The 12,404-nt window shown below is 35.9% G+C and overlaps 1 protein-coding gene across 1 annotated transcript in view; it reads right to left on the minus strand.

Moving 5' to 3' along the window:
- C9H8orf34 (chromosome 9 C8orf34 homolog) overlaps positions 1 to 12,404 on the minus strand; it is a 397,961-nt gene that overhangs the window by 38,063 nt on the left and 347,494 nt on the right.

Below are 12,404 nucleotides of genomic sequence, written 5' to 3' on the forward strand. Positions count from 1 at the left end.
AAGATGCTACAAAAATGTATAAAATTTTCTGTTATGAATTTTATAAATATATTCTTAAAATTAGATTAAGAAAAGAAGTCACAAATTCTGTATTTTATACATTGGTGTGAAGATCTAACACATGGACTTAAAAATATTTTATGGAAAGAGGACAGATCATTAACCTTTATATCCAGTCTTTATAGCCAATCTTTCTTAGCTTACTAGTATGTAATTAATAAATTCTCCATTATTTGTGCCTCTTACTAGCAGTTCATTGAGCACTAGCATAATTGAGATTTAAACCCTTGAAATCTAAAACATCAAGTTAAACATATATCCCTAATTCATCTAAACATTGTTGGTCAAAATTGTCAAACAACTTGTCAGTGTGGATAAATTATAATTTTATACTCCATGGCTACAGATATTTGGAAGTAAATTCTGAGATATCATGAAATGATAAATTCTAGAACACCATATGTGTTTGAAAGATAACTAAATAAATGTGCATAAAGCTTACATTGGTTTCTATAGGATATTTTCTAACTGTTAAAGTACCCTTACATATATTATCTTATTGAGGGAAAGACATCCTTAGGCCAATTTGATACTTAGGAAAATTGAAGCCAGGAGGAGTAGCGTGAAGCGCTTAAAGTCAATGAATTAGGCAAAGCATTGCTGGGACTGGATTCCAGTCTGATGTTCTTCTACGTCACTGAAATAAAAAATTTTAAAACATGAATTAAATTCATCTTCGTTTTAAGAAAAACTTGTGAGGTATGCACCAAAGCACTTGGGGGAAGGGGAGAGGAAGCATGCTCATGTCAAAACAAAAATTAAGCTAGGAATCAAATGCCGACATCCCTAAAAACCCAGCAATCACAGGTCAAACCACAGACATGGAAATATTTCTTCCCAAATCATAGTTTCCATTAGTGAAAAATTAATATGTTGTAGTTTAAATGTTTCCAAATGCTTCTAAGATTGTGGGATTTTCAGTGGATAAAATAGTGAAAGAGATAAGATAGTTCTATTTACTTAAACTAAAGAGTAAACTATTTGGAAAAATCAAATCCACATAAATCCCCCAAACTGTGAGGAATTTAAGTCAAAGTGCATAGACAGAGCTGGAAACGTACTTCAGATAAACTACGTTTTGGAGTTGAACTTGCTACACTCTCTCCCCTCATTTGGACAACTAATCTAGAAAGAGTGCTATGGGTTCTTCCAGTGTGGCTTTTCCATGTGACAGAACTAGTTTCTTTGTGTGCCAATAATCCTTTCCCCTTTGCCTGGGTTGCTAGGAGTAAGAGGACAAGGTGGCAAACTGCCTGGAGTTATAGGTGTGCTTTCTGGTGCAGCCAGCGTGGGAGGCCTCCCTGGCTAGCCTCTGGACATTTGAGGGCAAGAGAGAAGATCTTGGAAGGCGATTAGTTTCCTTAGAGCTAGAATGCAAGGTTTTTCACAACTGGACGTTTGCAGTCTTCTGCTAAGACCTGGTGATGACTGAAGGTTTTCTTGATGATCAAATGTAAATAAAGCAGCCTTCTTGACAGCTTTGCTTCTTCCCATAGTGCCAGGTCTTTTCAATATCTACACCATAGAAAAGTAGAAACCCATATAATAACATTTGTTTCAAAGGCCATATGTACTACCCAAGTTTGGCTGCTACTGCCATTCAAAAATCACTGCCATGGTGGCCCCAGTGAATGAGGAGCATAAGGAAAAAGACTCTAGGAGGAAAATATAGAGGAAACTAACACTTTGCAGAGGTGATTACAAATGTGATACAAGGCCAAGTGGACAAAGCAAAGAATAACACATCAAGGCCTCTGATTCTTAGGGTCAGAAGAGATGGCCCCAATCAAGAGACTTGATCCAATATGTCTGTCTCAGCTTCCCTATTTCCAACATGGGACCACTGAAATGCTGACATTCCCTCCTCCTCCCACCGGGGGCACTAATGAAATAAAATCCCTTTCAAAACAAAAAGATATCAATTTCAGTCATCCTTTCCTTAATTTTAAAGAATTGGCATTTTAAATATCAAGTCATTTTAACAACATAATGTTTTGGTAATTACCTGGAAATGAATCAAAAATGCCCAAATGCAATTTCCCTTGAAAAACAAAGATGGAAAAGGGGTTATAAGGGAGGCAGACTGGGGCATGTGAAGGAGAGAAAAGACAGAATACATGGAAATTAGGCCTTAAAAAAAAAGCAAAAAAAGATATTTCCTGAAATGTGGTTTCACTTATCACGAGTTCTTAATATAATCACAGTTGAGATAAAAATGTTTTAAATGTGAATTAGAAAATATATTGTAAACTCAGAGAAAGGGAAGAAAAAAGAGACTGATGTAATTACTGCTTAATATGTGACATGGGATAATGGCTGTTAGGGATGAAGACTCTTGTTCCCCTGGTCATTTTACAGTTAAGGAAACATTCTCAGTGAGATAGAATATCCTAGAAAAAGAGGTAGGGCTAGACTCACATTCTGCTCCATCTATTGCCACTTTTCATGATACTGTGCTTCTCTTGTTTCAATCAATAAATGTTTTCTATTCATCTTTTACTAATCCTTAGATGAAATGCAAACAGACTGGCACTTGTGCGTAGCGTATGTTTATTCACAAACATTATATGTCTAAGACCTCTGGTATTAATTTCCTTTTAAAAAAAAAGTTTCATGAGAACTCTACCAGTATGATCTTTCTTTCCACCTTTTTCCAATGACACTAAACAATAATCCTAACATACAGAACACCCTCTTAAGAAGTACCTACCTGATATATTTGGAAGCCATAGAAGGATGGGAGCTTGATAGAAATGGCTAGGGCATTTCTGAACCCAAAGAGACTCATAAAACTTCACCCATCATTTATTCCACAAGTATTTATTAAGCACCTATTTGTGCCACATACTGTGCTAGGTGCTGGGACAAAGAACTAATCCTTACCGTAAAAAGTTTATCTTGAGAAAACAGATGTACAGGTGTTTAGAAGGCAGAGCAACAGTTACTTGGCACAAGTAAGACCAAGGTGCTATGGGAAAAAATAAGAAGAAAAAGCACCAAACCTTTTGTTTATTTAACAAGCATGTATTGAGAACCCCAGTGTGCTGAGAACCGTTGTAGCCACTGCATACATGTGATGAAGATGACAAAGTGGAAGGAGTAACAGAGTGATGACTGTGGAAATTATTTTTAAGCTTAGTTCTAAAGACTTAGTCATTTAGTCAGATTAAGGAGCTGACTAAGGAGAACTCATATCAGGAAGAAGGAAAATTTTGTGCAAGGGCCTAGACACGACAGAGAAAATATACGAAACCACAGGTATTACAAGGAGGAACACCAGCTATCCCAGGCACTGAAATGCACACTGTATTTTCAGATACAGAGATATTAATATCATGGGTTACTTTCTAATTTCATATTACAATTTCTTGTAATATAGCTGCTAATAATGATGGCTGTATGTTGTGTTTTCTAACTGCATTATTATACAGGGTTACTAAATTGTTAACTGATGATGAAGAGATTGACGTTCACCTTTCCAAACTTGGCAACCACTATAGACAGCAACTATTATTGATGTTCAAGAGAACAAGCAGTGATCAATTTCCATTAATGGAAAACTAGCTGCAATATTTCACAAACTCAGAAATATTTGGAAAACTCAAAAGACTTTGAAATCATTGATATATTCAATAAATTAATAGTTATGTTTGCTTTCAGACCTGGATATATGAACAGACCCTGTTTCTGTTTAAATGCCCCAATGTTTTTTCATAGTAAGCTTAAAAAGCTTTTTGAAAATTTGTCCACAATTTTCTGAAGAGATATAACACCAGTACAGACCACCTTTCTCTGAAAAATGACACCTTTAACCAATAGAGAAGATACTTCACTGCTTTAGCATTGCTAAGAAGCAACGATAATGGTATTTTAAGATGTTATGATTCACTCTGCAATTTACATTTTTTCTTCCAGTTTTTCATGTTAAGCTAAATAATTCCTTTAGTGGTAATGCTTTTGCTTTAGAGATTTACTTTAGAATGAAAAAGAGTAGGAGCAATTATGTTACTAATGACTATTACTAAGAATGTTAAATTTTAAATTATTTAAGACATTTTAGTGTTCTTTCTTATTTTCTTAAAAGTGACTATTCAGTTGCAAAAAAAAAAAAAAAAAGACCATATTTTTATTCTTCCCTTTCCTTCAATAACATAGGAAAAAGGAGAGAGAGCAAAGCCAGAAACAAGAGGCTCTGTATTTCGGAAAGGGGTGGCTTTTATCAGTGGATGTTGGACAAGAGAAGTGACAGAGTGAGAGGATCTGACTGTAAGAATGAATGGCTAGTGTTAATGATTTTTAGTTGCACTAACTCAGAGAATGACTGAAATACATAGTATTAGTCAATTGACTTTAGAAAGATACACTTACCGTTGAACGTCATTGTAACAGCCATGTATCTTCTCCGATCTGTGTTGATCACTTTATTATATCAATGAGTAATATTATTTCACTATTATCATGTATAAAAAGTAGTATGTATCCATTCTTTCTAAAACAGTTTAATGTGTCAACACAGCAAATTATTAGTTATGAGATCTTGGAGAGTCACAAGTTTTCTTCCAAAGCTGAATTTCCTCATCTATAAAGGTATGGACAATCAAACTACAGGGTTGTGTTTCATGTAAGATAATGAATGAGAAAGAGTATTAAAAATATTAAAGATTTATGCAGCTGTAAAGTGCAGTATTACTATTGCTAAATGTGTGTATCTCCATTGACCTACTCAATAGAGAGTAGGCCTTTTGGTTTCCCTGCCTTCTGCCTTGCTGAGTTATGTATGGCTCTATGAACTTGCCAGATTTCTGTCCCCACATCTACTTGGGAGCATCTCTCCTGCACCTCCACCTTGTATTTCAAGTCAGGAAGCCAACTCTGGTCCCTCACTGAAATCTTTATGTGTTCCCTTGACACTATGCGTATCTTTTTCAAAGCACTTATCACACTCTATTTTAATCATTGGTTATTTAGTTTATCTTTCTGACTTAACTGTAAGTTGTCGGAGGGCAAAAATTGTTTTTATTAATTTTTGCTTCCTAAGTCCTGGTACAGGGTCTGGCAATATGGATTAAAAAATGTTTGAACAATGAATGAATAAATAAATGAATGAGTGAAAACAAATTGTAGATCTCAGCTAACTCTGGGTGCACACAGAACCTATATGAATCATAATGTTTGTAGTAAATAGTAGAATAAGACAGCTAAGTCACTTTTAAAATCAGTGAGTAGATGTTGCTGAATGTGCATAAATCCACTGAAGAAATTGCTAATTACTTACAACTTATAAGTAATTACTAATTATAGTTTTTACCTTGAACTAGAAAAATATGTAGTGATAAGTATATTTCTATTTTTTTGTAATTTAGTGCTATGGATGATTACTTTCATCACTAATTTCAAAAATAAAAATATTAAAATTGGTCTTTTAAAAAATATAAATAGATATAGAACTCAGAAGAGAATTAGAAGTTTTTAAAAAATTCAGAAATGAGGACTAAAATAGAAGAAACAAACACAACAACAGAACTAGAAAGTGAGAAATAGGGAAAATTTAAAAATCAAGGAGAAATTAAGAGCTTTTTTAAAAAAGAGAATTTTAGGGAAAGTGATAAATATTGAAGATAGGCAGAGAAGACCAAATATATGGATAACAGGAGACTCTGAAGAAGAAAACAAAAAGCAAGGGAAGAGAATATACGTAAAAAGTTATAATTGAACAAAACTTTCCTAAAATTAAAAAAAAAGAAATATATTACACTGCATACCTGGCAATAGTGATTCAAAATGACTACCACAAGATACAGTCTAGAAAATTGATTGTATTTTAAAGGGAAGAAAAACAGTTCTTTGGGCATCTGAAAAAAAAATATGACTTATAAAGAGAAAATATTTAGATTATCAGACTTTAAAAGCAATGCTTTATGCCAGATGAAAAACAAAGAAATGTACTCAAGCTACTGAAAGAAAGAAAGTGTAAGTCTGGCAATCAAGTAGAGAATGAGCTTCAGAAAACCAAAATGCCCAGATATAAAAAATGGTGGTGAGCATTAACACAGTCACCTGCACAAAGACCACATGACAGTTGAAGAGAGAATAGTATGCAATGGCTATGTGCTCTGACAATGTGGATTTCTTATGACCACTAAAAAATTTAAAGAGAATGGTGAGAGCATATGCAAAGTTTTTTGCTTTCAATATACATATTGGCAGATGTATTAGTATGTTTATTCCAAGACTATGGTGTGTGTGATAGGGAATAAAACAAATCAGTTGTTATGAGATATTATAATTCTGTGTCATCTTTATCATTAAGAACCAGAATTCTTGGTACAGAAAAAAGGATAAAGACATAAGAAAAGAGGTTAAATTAAAGCCTTAGTATTCTTTACTTTCAATGAAAAGGGTCAATGTTAACTAACTATCCACTGAAAGGGGCTAGCAATAATGACTAACTCGGGGCAATGAGCAGCCCTGGGGGCCAGACTGTGGTCTGGAAATACCATTTATCACTAAAAGAAATTGGCATTTTCAAAAAATGGCTGATTCCACCTTTAGGGAAGAAAATGTACAATATGAGCTTGGAACATCATGTACTACCCAACAGCAAGGACGCTATCGGAGACTACCAGGGTCATGGCAAAAGGACTCAGAAGCAAACTTTAAGAAACTCTCATGAGCCAAAGATGGGACAATTTGAGCTTAGCAATGATAATAATTGCCATGGGCTTAAATTTATCAAATAAGTTTAATGAAAAAAATGTTATCTTCACAAGATAATACGGAACCTATTCCTTATCTTGAAAACAAGTAAAGAAGGGTAATCAAGCAAGTACCCTGTCTTTCGTATAGCATCTGTATTACTGGCTAACCAAATAGTAAATGAGGGAAAGGCCTCTTAACAAAAGTATTCCACCTAATAAACAAAAAAGAAATGATAGAATTAGAATATCACCACTTTGCAGCACCCAATAAGTAGGTGTCAGCCTTAATCATCAATAGCTACTAAGATGATAAAATCAGAAACAACTAGACCTTAAGTAGTCATGCCAAAGAGGAGTATCCCATTTCTGGATAATTTTCAGAAAAATATAGAGGACTAAAAACCACAGTGAATTGAACCAAGAGTGTGAAGTTAGCAAAATCCAGACTGTGGAAAACTCTACAGGTCAAATACCCTGCATTCTTTAACAGATAACTTGTAAGAAAATGTAAGAGATGGAGGAGGAACCTATAGATTAAAAGAGACTTAGACATATCTGATGTTTGAAAGTTGGCAAGAGTAACTATAGTGTCAAGGGATGCATATTTAGGTGATAAAATTTTTTTTTTTAAATGCAAGGAGTTGATTACTATAAAAGTTAGAATAGTTTTTATTTGCAGCGGGAAGTTCAGGTTGTGACTGGAATACTGATGGGACTTCTCAGTTGTCTGGTAAAGTACTATTTTTTGACCTGGGTGATGTTCTTATTATATTAAGTACTTAAGCCACACATTTGATTCGAGTGATTTTCTACATTTGTGTTTAATTTTGCAATAAAAAGATATTTTAAAATAACCATTTCTTAAACTACATTTTTACAGGCAAAATTGCAAGATCCATGTGAAACTTAAAAAATTAGAGTAAAATGATATAATACTCATTTACTGTTGGCTATATCTCCATGGTCATGTGCCTAATCCCTCTTGATCCAAATCTTTTGGTCTATGTAAAGTGATAATTCTTGGTTATAAATCTAGAGAAGTAATTAAAGAACACTCATATTGTTCTGATTTAATCTTAAACTAACCTAATTATAACACTGACCTCACAAAAATCAGTTAGCAATTTTGATTTTTACCTTTTGAAATAATTAAGCCTTTAAATTCTTTTCCATTAAGCTTTTAAAAAAATCAATAGATGTCACTTTGGAATCTGTAAAGTACCTGTATAAATTCTGCAAGGTCAGTGAAATATGAATATGAGCCTCATAATTTAAACCAAACATATAATGTATTCTTTTAAAATTAAATTAACCTGTGTCTTTGCAAAATGACTAAATGGCTAAGGTGACCAACTTCCTGAACTGTGACTCAGATGGGAGCATGGAGGAAAACTGATACCCGATGCTCGTCAAATACCAAGGGTTTTATGTCTCTCGTATCCTCAGCCCATGTTTCCTTAATTTTAAAAAATGATTGATTTTTCAGATAAGTAATATTAGTAGGCATTTCTCTACATCTAGGGAAACATATTTCTCTAACAGATGCATGGACACAAATAAAGTTGTGTTTGTCTCTTCTAACATATGTCTCTGATTTTTTTTTCCATTCAGCAACAAAAAAGACCAATTTCACATTTCAGATATCTTTGTATTATGGAATACACATTAAAGGGCTACAGAATAATGTAAACTTTGTAAGAAAAATAACAAAGGCAGGTTATGTGATACAGAAGTACATGTAAATGCATATGTGTATTTTTAATCCTTAATACGCTTATGTGAAGGGGGCTAATTTTTTATTTTTTTAATTGATTTTATAAGTGATCCAGAGAGAATGCTATCTGCAGAATGAAGATCCAAATGAAATAAACAAAATGCATGAATGAACATTATCTAGGCTGGTAGCTGATGCCATAAACAGTCCCTAGGAGAGTTGTGGCTTGCTGGGGGTAAATGTGTAGAAGCCTATTCAATTGTACAGAAAAAGAAGGGACCTCCAAATAAATATGAGAAGTGACTTGGAGTGGGAAGATAAAACGGGTCTTCAACTTATTCAAATTACTATAATGACTAACTCTGAAGATTTTCCTACAGTTGCGAGGACACTTTGAAAAGGCAATCCCCATTAGTGCCTACAAACTCACTGCCTCTGTTTAAGTGCATTATTTCTTCTGCTTAATATGGGCTAAATATGGTCTGGTCATTGGACTAAGACTGGGCCTGAACTCTGTACTGTCAGAAAGTGACAAAAGTGGCGATGTCCTAGAGAGGGTCGAGTACAGCTTCTGGAATCAAACAAACATGGGTTCAAGCCCAGTTCTGCCACTTATGCTAGTGGATACTGGACAAGTTACATAACTTTCCTGGTCTTGATTCCTCATCTGTAAATTGTGATAGCACTAATTGTCTCAGGGGCTATTATGGGAATAAATTAAATAATGTCTATAAAGCATAGAAGACAAGGACAAATCCCGGGCTGTCATCATTATTATCACTACGATAAATATTAATATTAGTATTTATAGTGAATGAAAGACAGAGAAAACCAACTGAATGTTATGAACAGTATGAAAATTAGAGATACGCTTAATTCTTTAAAAATATAGCTAGGAAGATGACTTGATTGTGGGGAAATCAGATGCTACTTCTTAATTTATTCATTCTCTTTTCTGTGTCACTTTCATTAGAAGAATCTTGCACTTTCAGTGACAGGAAATCATCAGATGGCTTCACATACAAGTAAGTTTTTAGGAGTAAATTCAAGGGTAAATGGAAGGTTGACCGATGATGAATAAAGTGGCCCTTTAAAAAGCCGGGGGCGTCAGAATTAGAAAGAAGCAAATGACGAAAGTCAAGAGAAAGTAATTGTTGAGACAAGGCGGTGAGACAGCACCCTTAACAAGCGCCTGGTCCTGCCATGGGGCCTCCATGGGCACCTCAGGAAGCTCCCCAAGAACATCCAGGGTCCCAACATTCAGTGTCTCTCCCTTTTGTCTCACTGTCTCCTTTCCTCCTACGTCTGTCCTTCCTTCCCTCCTCAAGCCATTCCCTTGTACATTCTGTGCCCTCTTCCAAGCAAGACTTGACCCTTAGTGGGTCTCAGCTCTGATACCACTTGCTCTGGGAAGACTTCCCTGACCCACATGTTTGTGTGGTCCCCACTGTGCCCCGCCATGTGTTCCATCAGAAACTTTGCCCACTGACTCCCTGTCCTGAATTATTCTACAGACAATCTTAACATTTGCAGGGTCTGGGGCAGGGGACTGAACTGAGGTCCACATTGCCAACAAACGATTGCATAGACTCTATTCTGAATTTTAATCAGAATTGGAAGGCCAACTTCAAATTTGTTAATAGAATCCTTGCATTCCTTTGAGTTCTGCACTATAATTTGGCAGAAAAGAGAGAGCAGCAAGGGTCAGTCACTGCTAACTCCTGACTCCATGTCCTTGCCCCTTTCCCCACACCCCACATTACACCACAAGGGGCTTTGTGAGCACATGTGGGGACATCCCAACCTGTATGTCCATGCTCATCCACACGCCCCCAAAACAGCTGCTTGTGCCCACTCCTGACCTAGAGCAAGCCATGGGGAACAAAGGACTTGGTAAAGAGGCCTGTCCAGGTCCGGGGAGGAGGCTTAGGATCATTCATGCAGGGGATTTCGGGATCCTGGTACCTAGCAGGTGGTCAGGCTCCAGGTGGATATGTTTTCTTGACCCGTGGGGAGGGGCATGAACTTGGGCCAGTCTAAGCACACCATCAGAGCTCTCTGATGGTGGACACATCTCTCTCTTTACCATACATAGCACTTAAGAAATATTCCAAAATACTTACTGAATCAATGAGAATTATTACAAGTAGTGCATGTTTCTAACTGAATGTACAAAAGAGAGTAGAAAATGTATTAGAAGACAGAAAGAAAGACTTTGTGTAACAGTTTTGAATATTTCAAAATGACAGAATCAGGGAGATTCTAGTAGCAAGAGACAGGAGGGAAAGTCATATTTTAGATCTATTTAGGATTAACAGGAAATTTAGTCTGAATATGAAGTAGAGAAAGACATTTTAAAAATTGACTATGTTGTTTTGAGTTGGATGAGGCCCTAAAACATAGACGAACAAAAATAAGCTGAAGGTAGAACATAAGAACAGCAATAAGGTAGTAGATTCAATTGAAATTGCCTATCAAAAAGAGACCTTCAGACCCACCAGCTAAAATGGTCTGTCTAAGAGGAGATCAAAGCCACAACTTCTCTCTGGGACAGGCAGGGTGTTTGGCAGCGTCTTTATTAAGGAAAGCGGATAAAACTTAGAAAGGAAACAAAGCAGGAAAGGATGTAGAAGAAGCTGCTTACAGAAGGTATCATTGCAATCATATTCCACCAACTACGGAGCATGCCATTGTCTAAACCCCTGCAGTTTAGATAAATTCGGGCAAATTTTTGTTTACAAATTCAATCATTGTGAGTTTAGTCCAAGAAAATTCTAACATAAACTGAAAAAATAAATCCTCTCACTCCAGGGAGAATTTATCCAGTAGAATTTGTTTCATTGGTGCCTAGGACTAACTTCCCAGGCCAATCAGTAGAGTAAACACATTAAAGCAAAGCCACAAAGTGATACCAGACCTACAACCTAATAAACCACAATTCAAATGCTTCATTAAATCTAAGACAGGGCACCAATGTGGGTCTCACGATGATGTTCCTCATCTCTTTGATGCAATACAATTTTTCCTTCGTGGTCTAAAACCCTTTCCCCTTTAGGGACTCCAGCCCAAGATGTTCTATAGGAAGAAATTTCTCTCTTAATTCTTAGTCCAAAAAAATGAATTTAATGTGCCTTATAGAACAAAGCTTACTTTGGGACCCTGAAAAGGGCCAAGCCACATCATAAAGAGTAAGAAGATATCTTCCATTCTCGTGAAGGTATGCCCATCTTTAGAATCAAGTTCAAAGCAAACATCTTTTGAGGTCTTACGGAACATGACTGAATGCTGAGGTTTATTACAATGTTTTTGCATGTGTTTGCATTTTGTGAAAACAGCTAGGATCAGAAGCAGACGAGCCAAAAAGAGTTTCTGCCAGGTCTGGGAATCTAGAAGCCAGAGATTTCAAGAGAAAAGAATAATTCTTATAGCATGTGTAGCCTAATTTTATGCACTCTCCATGTTAATTGAGATAAACATTTAAAATCTTGGGTACTTTTTGACAATAAACGTCAGAGCCAAACTATGTAGCTTTGTCTTAAACCTGTGCCAATATTGCAGGCTAGAAGTTAAATGTAACTCATTTTATGGTCACTGCCGGTTAGTTAAATATATCAGTTTAATAAAGCCAAGTCATCAAAAGGCAGCCTCAATATTTTTAAAGATCACAAGTCTCCTGGGAAACAGTCCTATTTGCTCTTACAGAATGCCCAGAGATGACACAAATCAAGCTAATCAAGGCACCTGCCACCCAGAGTTTTGCCTTAAAATAATCAGACAAATCTTTAATCACTAATTGGGCCACACGCCAGACCTAAGGCTGGCCACCAAGTACAATCATGCAGAGTGTGCTCCAGCCAAGGAAGTGAGTGGTAACAATGTAGGCCACTTTTGTAGAGGAGGAAGAGCTTTGACAGTGACAGTTAGATATTAAA

Source organism: Lemur catta, chromosome 9 (genome assembly GCF_020740605.2).
Source record: "Lemur catta isolate mLemCat1 chromosome 9, mLemCat1.pri, whole genome shotgun sequence".
Lineage (NCBI taxonomy): Eukaryota > Metazoa > Chordata > Mammalia > Primates > Lemuridae > Lemur > Lemur catta.